Here is a 13342-nt window from a genome sequence, read left to right as displayed (position 1 = left end):
GACCGTCATTGGCTGGGGGCAGTATGACCCAGAGACCAGTGATTGGTTACTAGTAGAAAGACCGTTCAGAAACGAAACTGAAACTGATTTTTTTTCTTTACCGAGGATTCCCAGCCTAACGACTGGGAATATTCATGAGCATGTGAATCCATGCCAGACCCATGCTGGAGAACAACAGTTACAGGTAAGTAACTTGTTCCTTTTCAACCTCAATTCTTTTACTGCTCCCTCTGTACATGTTGGTTCCCAGATACTACCTATTTACCAAGAGAAGTTCTCTGTCTTGCCCCTCGCCGGACAGCAATTTTACTATAGAAAAAAAATAAAAAAGTTGACAAGCTGTTGGTTTTGCCAAAGCTTGTTTATACATGCAGAGCATGTATTCAGTGAAAAATGTAATAATATACAATTTTGCTGTATTTGTTAAATCAGTGAAACAGAAACAATGTTTTTGTATTCCCTGTAAATGTTCAATTCATGGCTGATACAACTTTAGTACAGAGGCATATTTGGGACCTAACATTATATTTACATATGAATTGAAGGTTTTTCCCCAACGTTTTTTTTTTTATGGCTGTTTACATCTGTTTGACCAAACCACCAGTTGGGGGTTCTGTATGCCACGTTAGCCAGGTAATAACGTACCAAAATGACACTTTATAAATGATGATTACCATACTATACAACACCATGTTTGCTTTACTCTTCGGAGGATGGACGCTTTACTGTCCAAGAGAAAAGCAAAAAAGAATGCCATTCGCCCTGAATTGACCAGCCCTGCTCCTGCTTCACATGCCCACCCACGGTCACATACATCACTTTCACCCGTGCATTCATACCTCATTCAAACAGCGCCTTGCACACATGCATGCTTAAAAACAAATACACCAACATGCAAACAAATTTCACGTAAAAAAAAAGACCTTATATCCCCCACCACACTGACTGACAGGCGAGGAGTATGCTGCTAATACAATGAGAGGCGGAGGTGGGGAGGTGGGTGTGCAGACTTCCCATGCCCTACTGGCCTCTCTTACTATGGGCTTTTTACATGCAAGAAACAAAACTTGTAGCGGGGACTGCCTCACATGGGACAGCACAGTCCCTTGTGCAAATGAATCACACAGGTGAACTGGGCAGCCTGCCACTCAGCCTAGGGGGCGGCACCCTGCCCACCCCCCAAACACGCTCCAGAGCCACCACTGATCCCTTGATTCAGCTGTCAAAGTTCATTTATGTACAAAGTTTTGTAATCTGCAGATGACCTCATCAGGCACTGAATGAATTAAACCTTTGGAAAAATAAGACAGAATCAGCAAATCCATAGTGAATGCTTAAGCTGTTTATTTCCGGGTTGTGATTCTATTTCAAAGGGATATGCACTTCATAGGTTACCCCTGTGCATTGTGTTTGGGTGCTCAGTTAAGGTCCCAATAAGAAAAATGGTTCATGTTGGGCGTGCCATATTTGTGACAGCGAGAGTAGTGACGTTAGTGCGATATTGCAATTTTATATGTATCCAGCTTAGTTCATGAGAATGGGATATGTGTTACTTTAAGTGTTACTTTGTGTTTAAGTTGATACATTAAAGATTTGCACGCCTGCAGCAAGATAAATGTCAAAATCACCAATGAAATGAGATATAAATACAATCTGGGTATGGTGTGCCACGAAGCGCCTAGAAGCTGGGCAACAACGAGCTTCATAATGCGCCTGCGAGGAAGGGGATTTATCATGAAGAACCCACTGTGATGAAGACACAGTAGTTCTTAAACATGCATGCACTTTTATACATACATGGGGAATTTACAAATATATATGCAGCGTGCTCTTCATAAATTGGTTAAACTCTGCAGTCAGGGTTTGCGAGGTGAATTCTGAGTGACTGAGAAACTGTTTTTTTTTTTTCCAGGGTTTGAACTTCGAAGCACAGGTAATGAATAACCGCAACATTAAGAGTTGCCAACAGGCTGGCCCAGGGTTTTTATGGCTTGGCAGTATCACAGATAGAAGATGCAATCTTTTAAGGGCTTGTGAGCTTGTTATTCATTGTCAGGGGGAGACGACTATTTGCTTTTGACCAGCAATAAAACCTGGGGTGAAGGGAATGTCTGGGGCTAGAGTAGACCGATACTTGAGGGGTTTCGTTTGTTTTCTCAGGATGTGACCAGAGGTCATGCGTGTTGAATTGTTAGTACTTTAGATTAGAGTGTTCCGAGGACACCAGCATGTTTGGATGGATGAGATGGTTTATTTCTCCCCTTCCCATATTGTTGAAGTACTCTTGCAAACCAGAAGCAATTGCATCCGGGGTTAAGACGTCTCAGGCCAGCTGGGACTTGCCATGAATTCTGTTTATATGTGTATGTGTATGTGAATGTGTAACTGTGTGATGCCATGACCTACCACCGACAAATCCTAAAATGGTGTGTGCTGTACACATAAGCTGAAGATGGTAATTAAGATAATTGAGACCAATGAGAACAGGGGAATTAGAGAAAGATTGGGTTTCTTTTCTATAGGTTTTGACCAATCGTGTGGTAGGTGGTTTGTAATAAAATATATGTGAGTGTTTTAACTGTTGCAAAAATGTATATAATGTGTCAACTTGTGTGGTTCAGGGAGACATGTGATAGTTTGACTCTATCAAGAATCATCTAACCCCTCACCAACCAATTATACAATATATTTGCTTTACGTACAAACATGCACTTGCTTCTATAAAGTGGTGCGCTTGCTTTGGGTTAAGGTGATTAGAGGCTCATCCGCACAGTTGTAGTATACAAAATGGAACTGGGGCACTGCACAACATATGGAAGCAGGGAAAAGAATGAAACACTATTGGGCAGCTCTCAGAAAAGACATGAAGGAATGTCGTAGTGTCAGTTATGGCATGTGCAAACCTATGGACGGCTCGTAGGTTTTAGGCAGAGCTTGTTTAAGCAGTATGGTTGCCCACCAGTCACATCTATGTTCAAGCTACAGAAGAAATACAGTCACATGTGGACAATTGTGTTTAGAAAATGAATTAGGCTGTTGGTCACATTTCCTGCAGTGCGATTAGAAGATTGCTCCGACTGAAATTGAGCGAGCAAGCCATTTATCAGGCTGATCCTTTGTCGAGATTGGTGGTGGCACAGTCATCCATTCACGTGTTGGGCTTGTGCCTCTAGCATAGCGGGGGTGGGAGTAACAGTCATGTGTTAGATCTTTTACCTTATGAAGACTTGTGTGAAAAGGATGGGATCAAATTACCTAGTGAGTGTTGCACTACATCAAATAAAAAAGAGCAGATTCTGACTTAGAACAGGTACACTCACATGCCTCTCAGAAGCTTGTGGGGGCAGGGCTTTTAAATGGCTTGGGTTGCAGTGAGACCAGCAACGTGTGGCTGTATAAGTATGTTTTATTAAATAAAGGTTTGGAAAATCTGTCATATTTTAATGTTATTGTACATTTAATGATTTTATATGCTAGTCGCCAAATGTCCTAAGAGAAGCATAGCTCTCTATAGCATGCTAACAAGGCAAGTGTATTGCTTGGGTAACATAGGGCCATCCTCTAAACAGATTTGCTAAATATATAATGACAGCCCTCACCCCCTGCAGCCGCACAAAGTATAGGTGTGTGCAGTAAGTATACTGATTTCGTCTTTCTTTCCCGCAATCATTTTAAACCTGACTGCTGATGTTCTATTGTAAAAGGTTCCCCACTTATTCCTTCCAGAGCAGGGCCCTTTAAAGTGAACAGTTTGGCAAGTCGAGACTCTGAAAGGTGGCGGCTTCTCCAAGGGAATCCTGCTCTGCTTAGAACATTTATTAGCTTCCATAGCACCAGTGCCCACCCGCACCCCGCGCCTCAGCCCCCATGCATTAGCCAAGGGGGAAACACTTCAGTTTGACACTGCAACTTGAAATGTTTCCCCTTTGGCAGTATGACAGGCATGTGTTGTATTGTCGGGGCTAGTGGGGCAGAAAACCACATAAGGGGCTTGTGTTATCTGGTTTCCAGCCTGTCGGCTCAGGTCTGGTTCTTGGAGCTGGTGTAGACCTTGATTTGTTCAGTGACACAATAGTAGTCTTCCTGCAAAAGAACTTTTTGAAGGCGAATAAAACTAATAAAGATGAGTCTACTCCCACAATCACCTAGTATCAGCCTTCAGTTGCACTCTTTTTTTCCTCACAACTATGCAGAAAAAGATCTACTACTTACTTTGTCTAGTCTCTGTTCTTCTGATCATGTTTTTTTTTACTTTAATCACTTTTAAGCAATATTTAAGTTTAATTTTCTCTTTATGAGTGCAGAACTACCAGTAGCATATTTGTATGGTGGTATGGGCTCAGAGGCCATTGCTGGTGCATATTTCACACCTTAAGCATAACTGAAGGGTAGGTTTTCAATTCATTATAACCACGGGCATTGCTCTGGGAAACCCTCAGCCTGCCAGGCAGTGACAGGAGGGGGAAGACCATATACAAATCCGACTTGGTCCCACCCCAAAATGGGCAGTCCAGCCCGATCTACTATCTCCTACAACAGACCACGAGCAACTCCAGACTTGTTTTGACTTCATTCAGTGTCACCTGTGAGGTGTAGCTTTGGTCTCTGGGCTTATGTCCTTCCTCTTTAGGGTGACGTAAAGAAAACTGAAGGATACTGGCTAGAAGTATTGAATTGATCATAATCTCGGCCATTTTTCTGGGTATCCCTCTTGGCCATCTTTTTTTCAGGCTGCAGCACATTACAGAAGGGGACATGCTATACGCAAATCAGTTTTGGTCCCTTCCCAAACACTGAACTGCCATGTCGCATATCTTCTGCATGCGACCACGAGAAACCTCAGACATGTTTTGGCATCAACTCTGGGTCCCTTGCTCGCTGCGCCATAGGATACAAAGCTTCACCTCACTGATGAGGCCCAAAAATGTTAAACATGCTTTGGGTTACTTGTGATTCCGTTCATAGGGGATTTGGCTGTGTCTATGCAGAGTGCAGAGTATGGGCTAGTCTGCTCCCTTTGGTGGCATTTCCAATACTGATTTGCATATAGCCTATCCTCTTGTGCAATGGTGCAGACGTGGGCAAAAAACAGTGGTGTGCAAGGTTGCCCAGGGCAATGCCAATGGTTTTTGAAAATCTTCCACTCATCACATTTTACGTTTGACATGAAACCGCCCGAAGCCTCTAAAGAGAGAATTGAATTCTATCAGTGCTGTAAATTTCACTAAGTGGTCCCATGACAAGTGTATTTATTCTTAGATAGTTGACGTGTAAGGCACCAAATGGGTATACAGTCACTTTATAGCATATTGTCTCTTTTATCCAGCCCTGGCGTTTGCCAACTACGCTTTGCATTTTGTGACTCATATAGGGTGACACAACTGCACTTGTACTCTTGCTTTCTCCTTGAGTATGGGCTTACAAATGAAGTGGAAAGTGATGTGACCGAACAGCCACCCATTAGCACTTTCCTACTACTACCACCACCTTCTTACTACCGAAGATTGTTGGGAAGGAGAGCTCTATTACGCCAGACATCAGGCGTGAGCTGTTCATCCTGCTTTTGCTTCTTTGCATTCTTCCACCCACATTCTGTTTTACTCCACTAGACGTGCAGAACTAGAGGTACCAGAATGCCAAGAAGAAGAAATCGGGACTTGATGGACTGCTCACAAGTGACATCAGACGGCAGAAGCTGTCTTTAGAACGTGAGGCCATGGTGCGGACTGCGGAGCACAGTTAGTGTGCAGCATATGTTAATACCGTATACATGCCCCGCTTTAGGTGAGAGAGGTGCAACATGTACAGTTTGTTTCTTTGCATTTTGGTGTTTGTAGTTTTGGCGTTCCCATTAAAAATGCAGGTCTAAAATGACAAGGCCAGGGTGCAATTCTGGATACTCTGTTGGTACCATCACGGGAGTGGAGATGTATGTATGCTGGGCTGTGAGGTGTGTGATTAAGCACCCGTAAGGCAGTGATGCATTACGTGGAGAAAATGTTTGCGCAAAAAAATGGTACTTTTTTTAATGCACACCGCACATCGCTTGGTACGTTTTTCTTTAACTCATATGAGCAATTAGCGTTGGTAGGAATTGTGATTAAACATACACATGAGCTATCAGTGTTAACAACAGAACTTTAGCACTTTTCACGGGGATTTAGACGTAGAAAGGTCACTGATGATGAACTTGCCCTCACGAGCCTTTGCCTTAATCGCTGGCCTTTTAACTGACAAAAGGTCTATAAATGACCACTTAGTGAAAAACGGACAGAAGCTGTAAACGAGAGCAGAGGGTGAATCACTACTTTACAGCTGCGATCATGGCGAGCCCCAACACGCGAATTATTGGTGGGGCCTGGGCCATAGAGCCTGTCAACGACAGAGCAATCGGGGTGGCTGTACTGACTGGAACAGGAGGGCGTGCTGCAGGTCGGGTTTAAGGTATGTTGAAAGAGCTGCATGTGGTAACTCTCATTAATTTAAGAGGTGATTAGGGAGGGGGAGCGCTAATAAGGAGTGGGGTTCCTTGACGTCATTATGGCACAACAAAGTACTTGGGGGGGAGGGGGCGGGGGTAGGGGTGAGGCTGCGCAGTAGAGAAGCCTGATAAGGGACATTGGTAGAGCTTTGTGCCACCCCAATGTTGGACAGGCAGAGGTTTAGGGGGCAGTGGTACCCCCGTGCAGTTGGCTGCGTGGGCTCTCCTCTGGTATCCTGTGTACTTCTCACCCGAGCTCCCTGTCGTTTTATTCCAGAGTCCTCCGTGTCAGCTACCAGATTACAATGGATAATTGGTGCGAGGGGGGAGATCAATCCTGCCGAGCTGGTGCTAGAGGGAAGTAACTTTTGTCCTTCCCAGAAGGAGCCGCTCTAACCAGAAAATCCAGTCCGTCTGGCCGCACCTCTTAAATTCACGAATCCTACCCCGAAGGCTCGTCAGTCACGCCTGGAATGTTTTCCACAGTCCAGGTACTACACGTTCCCTCGCCGTGGTTTAGAACATGCCGCCGTACTCCCTGTGACTCGTTAACGAGCTCTCCAAGATGTGCCCGTCCCCGTGGAGGCAACGCAGAGCATAGGTGCGATCCCTTGAATTCCAATAAAACGCTCACTTGGGGTGGTTCCGATTTTGTCCTCCAGCCTTTTCACTTTTGTGTCTTGTTGCCGGAAGCGTGAGGCAACGCATTTCTTGCGCGCCACTTTTGTGAGCATAGTCTTTGCCACCTGCTTCCTCGTGGTCCGCGAGCCCCTGGAGCAATATGATCGTTTGTGCTTTCGTTCTTTTCCTGGGCATATAGACGAGTCCCTCCACTGTGCACAGAAGGATGCGACAGCAGTTTGCGTGAACATTTGGCTAGAACTTCTGAATCCAGAAAACCTGTAATAACTTGGAAGCTGAAGAACACCCGAGCCAGCAGGTAAGTTATTAAGTAGATTTATTGTAGTTCAATGCCAGGGACAAAACATTGGCATGTCCTTTCCAAGTCAGCATAACTCCAACTGCCAAGCTTAGAACCCTCACACACCAACACTCCACTCACTCTGACATCACTACATTCCATTAAGCAGTGATGTCATCCACTCAGCTAGGAAGCTCATTACAACACTTCTCCCTCCCTTACATTTTTGGAAACAGGGAATGATCACACCAAAACCACCACCAGACAAAAACCCCTACATGTACGTGTGGCCAGCACGTAATGCACCAACTAGTAACACCACTGGCGACAAGAAACTGCCCCCAGAGAACACCAAAACCCCGACACTCCAAGGAAGATCAAGGAAACAGGAAAGAGCTCCACCAAAGGAGTAAGAACCCAATAAAATCTACATGGCACCCCCAGAATACTAATGCTGTGCCAACACATTGGACAACTTGACACATATGTGACTACCAACCCTTATACCAAGTCCTACGCCCAACTCTACACCACTTCCACTCCTCCCTTTATAACAAAATCAGAGAGGAACCCCACGAAGTCTACAAAGGGCTCACTCCTTCCATAACAGAACTGGACAACCATCGAGAAACAAAATAAACCACGCACCTCCACCTGTTCCAAGCTGCCCCTCGGAACCTAGGTCCTGCCACGACCCAGCGTCCACAGCAGATAACGACCTAACACTCCTCAACCCTCTGTGCACAAACATCCTCCCGCCCTAGTCTGCCCCCTAGGACACCAGGGCTGCCACCCCCGGGCACACTCCACACAGCTCAACAGAGCAACAACAAGCACAACTACGAAACAGTTCACCACAGCACCCCTAAGGATACCACAACACCACAAAACCCTTAACCTTAGAGAAGCAATCCTCAAGAATGCGGAACACAGCCAGGACCACCACCTATTCCACACCACTCACCTAGGACCCCCGGTCCAGCCTACTGCCACCCGCAGCACACCACTCGATACAATGGACCCCAGGCCCAGCCTACTGCCAGCCGCAGCACACCTACTACAAACCATGGACCCCAGGTCCAGCCTCCTGCGAACGCAAAACGCAGCACACTTCACTTAATGGACCCCAAGTCCAGCCAAACTGCACCAACGCAGCACACCCGCCACTCACCATGGACCCCAGGTCCAGCCTCCTGCAAACGCAAAACGCAGCACACTTCACTTAATGGACCCCAGGTCCAGCCAAACTGCACCAACGCAGCACACCCGCCACTCACCATGGACCCCAGGTCCAGCCTCATCACCACTGAGGACACCAGTCCCCACCCACTGCTTCACAGCAGAACGCCACCATAACCAAACACTCCCACTCCTGCACACCGCAATGTTCACCTCACGCACCATATGCAAACCCCCAACACAGGATGGGTGACATACACGCAAAACACTTCACACATGTACAATTAATAAATGATGTGTAAAATGCATTATTTCAGTTAATTATTGGTAAAATAACTGTAAGTGCTGTTCACAAAGAAGCAATTCAACCCGCAAGTGCCCCCACCCACGAGTCCGTACAACCCAATAATGGAAATCCAACCTGCAAGAAAACATATTAAGTATTGAACATCCCACCTGTAAAGAATCATTGGATGAGAGACAACAATACACTTTTTAATGCTAAATAATGCAGGAACACACTCAACAACATTCAATTAACACACAAGATTGCAAATTGTCAAAACAACACAAAGCAATCACCCATACACAACTCTCAGCGCGCGCATTCACTCACTCACACGGGCCCATGAAACTCACACTCACAGCAGTTAAACACAACAGTAGTATCCAAATTTAGCCTAGTGAAACCTGCCCGTATGCAGGAAAGTCCTCTTGCTCGCACCGAGCTGCCGCAACAGTGGGCCTGAACTCTCCATAACCCATGTAGCATAACGACTCCAATCGCAGATCAATCGCCGAATCCACACTTTCACCCGGTCTGTGGAAAAACAGCACCTTGAACGCTCCGGGGTGAATTCCATAGACGCGGGATCACAATTATGTGCAGAGTACTCACGTATGATTACACTGTCCCCATGTCTGCCATCAAGGCCATCCACAACATGGGCATTATGCAACAGTTGAACTCTCCGAACAACTTCCGAAGGATAAACCGAAAACCGCGTGCTAGTAACGCAGCGCAGTCCTTCCACCTGTTCCACCTTTCGAGAGGCAAGATGGACATCTGTTGCCTGCTCCATAACGATGCCCAATTAACTTCCTTTTCCTCTCTCCAACCCCCAGAACGCTGCACGTCCTTTCCCTTTTGCAACGTCCTGCTGCTGCTGCTGGCGGCCGCGCACCACAGCGCCCCCACAGGATGCAGGGGGCAACGAACCATAAACAGAGTTTCTTTTCCTCTCTCCAACCCCCAGAACGCTGCACGTCCTTTCCCTTTTTGCAACGTCCTGCTGCTGCTGCTGACGGCCGCGCACCACAGCGCCCCCACAGGATGCAGGGGGCAACGAACCATAAACGGAAATTCTCACTCCTGGCAACTCTGTCACTGGGCGCCGGGATCCCAGGAGTTAATCGCGGCGCTCAGATGCCGCTCGGGAACCGCTCGCTCCTCACAATGCTCCCGTGCTGGCACCAGCCACTTTCGAGCAGCTCACCTCAGGTTTTGAAGGTGCGGGGGCTCTGAACTGGACGTCTGGAGCCAGAACAACAACTCCTCACGGCTCCGCACACCGACCTGTGTGCCGTACGACTCCAGGCACTGGCCAGGCTAACGCCAGCCACAAGCCCCACTCGGCCGACTTGTTCATCACGGCAGACGCTCTCAAACTACCGCACACCGACCTGTGTGCCGGCTGGTTTTCCAAAGCACCATTTGAGGATCTGCCTACCACAAACTCCAACCGGCAGCTTGGTCTTGACGACAGACACTCCTCAGATCACTGCACACCGACCAGTGTGCCGAACAGCTGCTCACAACACCTCCCTGCACCACCCGGTACTGGGCAAGGCAGCTTCTGGAGCAAACGCCAAACAGCACCGCACCCGGACCTGAGTGCCGATCCGGCTTCACCTTCAGCACCACCCGGCCTGCTGAAGAATCTTAGACAGCCCAATTAAACCACCTTGGGCTCCAACTTGCTGTCAACTTGGCACATGGACATGTATTCACTGGAGGGCAATGTTTTCCCGCTTCTGAACTGTCCCCTCCTCGACAGGAATCCCATCCTCGTCGCCAGTGTAATAACTTGGAAGCTGAAGAACACCCGAGCCAGCAGGTAAGTTATTAAGTAGATTTATTGTAGTTCAATGCCAGGGACAAAACATTGGCATGTCCTCTCCAAGTCAGCATAACTCCAACTGCCAAGCTTAGAACCCTCACACACCAACACTCCACTCACTCTGACATCACTACATTCCATTAAGCAGTGATGTCATCCACTCAGCTAGGAAGCTCATTATTTTTTTATAGTGGGGATGCACTCCACTCGTTGAAATAGTGAACATGTTAGTACTAGAAACCCAGTTGTTTAAGTACCTCGACGTTGATTTGCTGGTAAAATGTAATATATATATATATATCTCCACAATCTTTCGCACCGCCTTCACGGCGCAATCTTGAGCCGCACTCCCGGAGTTGTGTGCCAACCTCAAAGTCAACACTTACGTTCTCACAGAACTTGCCACAGCCAAAATTAGAATTAAAAGATTCTTCTTTATTGTTTACAAATATTAAAAAGTCAGTGTGGAAACCTCGAGCCCTCGCCCAGCCAAAAGGAAAGTCCCACGACGATGACGCGTTTCGCTACGACTTGTAGCTGGGTCACACGATTTCACAATACAAACGCACAGCATTTAAACCCTTTCTCTCTCTGAGTAGTAGTCAGAATAGAAATAGGACTAAGATCATTTGCATAATGCAGTGTTGTTGCCTCCCCAGACCGCCCGCCATTTTGGAGTGGTTTCATTGTAAATCGTAGTATTTGTTCTGAACAATGGAACAAACTGAATAAATGATAAATGCGCAAGCCCTGTATTTTTATAAAGGAAATCACATCTTAGTAACACTCAGATGCTATCGAATGCTAAATGTGCGTGAGAGGACCTCAAGCCAGTTGAATGTCCCTGTCATTCTAATGAGTTAAAAACACCCTAGAATGCAAAGGTGTATGCTTGATGGGTGCCGCTGTATCCCTTCCTAGTGCACCTAGCCTCATCTAAGAAATATAAAACCCTGCCATGTACTTACATTGCGGTCGGGCAATAGTATAAAGTGCATAGTGCATTCACTATATATCTCTCTCACGGTACTGCAGCGGAATCTATCAACAGTATAGTCAATCGATAAAGTGTATCAGGATACCATGAAGTGCCTAGTGCTTATTACCAAAATGACAGCGAACAACCCTGGTTGATTCGCCTTGTCTCATCGATTTTTATTTTTTTTGTGTGATTTTAGTTTCAACATTAAAACTTTACACACCCAAAAAGTAAAGCAATGATTATTGTTAAGAGAAAAACAAAACAATAAAATAGTCTAATACCAACAGTTAATAGAAAAGGAACATTCATAGAAAATGTAAAGTACATTTTCTGAATCAAGTGACATACTACCCACAAAAGACATAACTGAAATTACCAGATGAACACTAGGCTCAACAATGACCACCAAAGCAATTCCCATGTGACCAAAGGTCGCTTTTTAAAATACAAATCAAAAGAGGCTTCTCGGAGATTACATAGTACAGAGCATTCAATGATTAGATGTTTTAAAGTTTCCTTTGACAACATAAAAAAACCGACATAAGTGCTCACCCGCCGGAACTTTAACACGTGCCTTGCTTTTTTAGAGGGGTGTTTTATCATACAATTCTGCAACACATTATAAGGTTTTATATCGATGCTAAAATGATAAAAAATTTGATGAGACCAGATATTGACGATTAAGAATCGAATCTGTTTGTATAGTTTTATCTTGATTTTAGCAGAAATGAGCTCCAAGTCCTCTACAAATACAGAATTTTGGTCCAGAATATCCAAGGAGTTATCCATGCATTCAAATGTAGCAATTACCTGCTGGTTAATGGCAGCACACTTAACCATCAGCAGCACTTGTAACTGTGATGCAGAAAACTGCAGTGCAAGTACACTGTAACGCTCATCTGCCATGGAGCCCCTTATCCCTTACTGTGTTCTACCAGGAACGATATATTGTATCCAACTCATCTCTAGTGCCTGTGGTGAGGCCAGGAAAATGATACACGAAAATGATACAAATTGACACACAAGTATGGTTTATTGTGACTATGAATCGGTTTTCTGGGCTGATCCCCCCCCCCTTCTAAATATGTCCTTGTCTCTCTTTAGAAACCCTAATCTACAACAAGTGGATTCAAGGAATTGAACAATCAACAGTTTCAACTCTAAGCATAATGAGACCGGCAGCTCTCCGGCTACCCTATATCTAATGGCTCAAACTTCCAACCATTGGCCAATGAAAAGTCTGAAACCTATTCTTTATGGGCCTAACCCCTAAACTAAGAAATAAAACAAGCCAAATGTATCCTTCTGGTAAAGGCTTCAGCTGTTTCTCAATCTGGCTCCATTACTTTTGAGACTCTCTGCTTTCATGGGGTTCTGTTCTCTTCCCCCAGAGGGCCAGGGTCCTGAGCTCTGCCCTGGGGTAAAGTGCCTTTACATAAGACCATTGTATGATTGTAGGCGAAATGGAGCTGCTGCTGAATAATGCATCATTTGCCCAGAGCTTCATCATTGAGCTTGACTAAACTCTGCCACAAACCTCTGATATGCTTGGGGTGGTATGTTTCAACAAGTTTTATTTGAAATATAAAGAAAAGGTCCTACCTATCTCTAAAGGGGTATCCCTGCCTAAACAAATATCAACTCGGGTGCTCGTCGTC

The 13342-nt window shown here is 45.6% G+C and overlaps 1 protein-coding gene across 17 annotated transcripts in view; it reads left to right on the top strand.

Annotated features, from left to right (window-relative positions):
• Positions 1–13342, top strand: part of SGSM3 (small G protein signaling modulator 3) — a 685370-nt gene that overhangs the window by 209788 nt on the left and 462240 nt on the right. Inside the window, exon 1 of one of the 17 annotated variants that reach the window (XM_069652907.1) lies at positions 7152–7421. The exons of 15 other annotated variants lie outside the window; for them this stretch is intronic. The gene's annotated coding sequence lies outside the window, so the exon portion shown is untranslated. Of the gene's footprint in view, positions 1–7151; positions 7422–13342 lie in introns of those variants that run through there. One more of the 17 variants, XM_069652916.1, reaches the window with a different exon arrangement.

Source organism: Ambystoma mexicanum, chromosome 3q (assembly GCF_040938575.1).
Source record: "Ambystoma mexicanum isolate Mex_15411 chromosome 3q, UKY_AmexF1_1, whole genome shotgun sequence".
NCBI classification, from domain to species: Eukaryota; Metazoa; Chordata; class Amphibia; order Caudata; family Ambystomatidae; genus Ambystoma; species Ambystoma mexicanum.
Note: the sequence above shows the minus strand (reverse complement) of the source record. Positions and strands in the feature narration are given on the sequence as shown.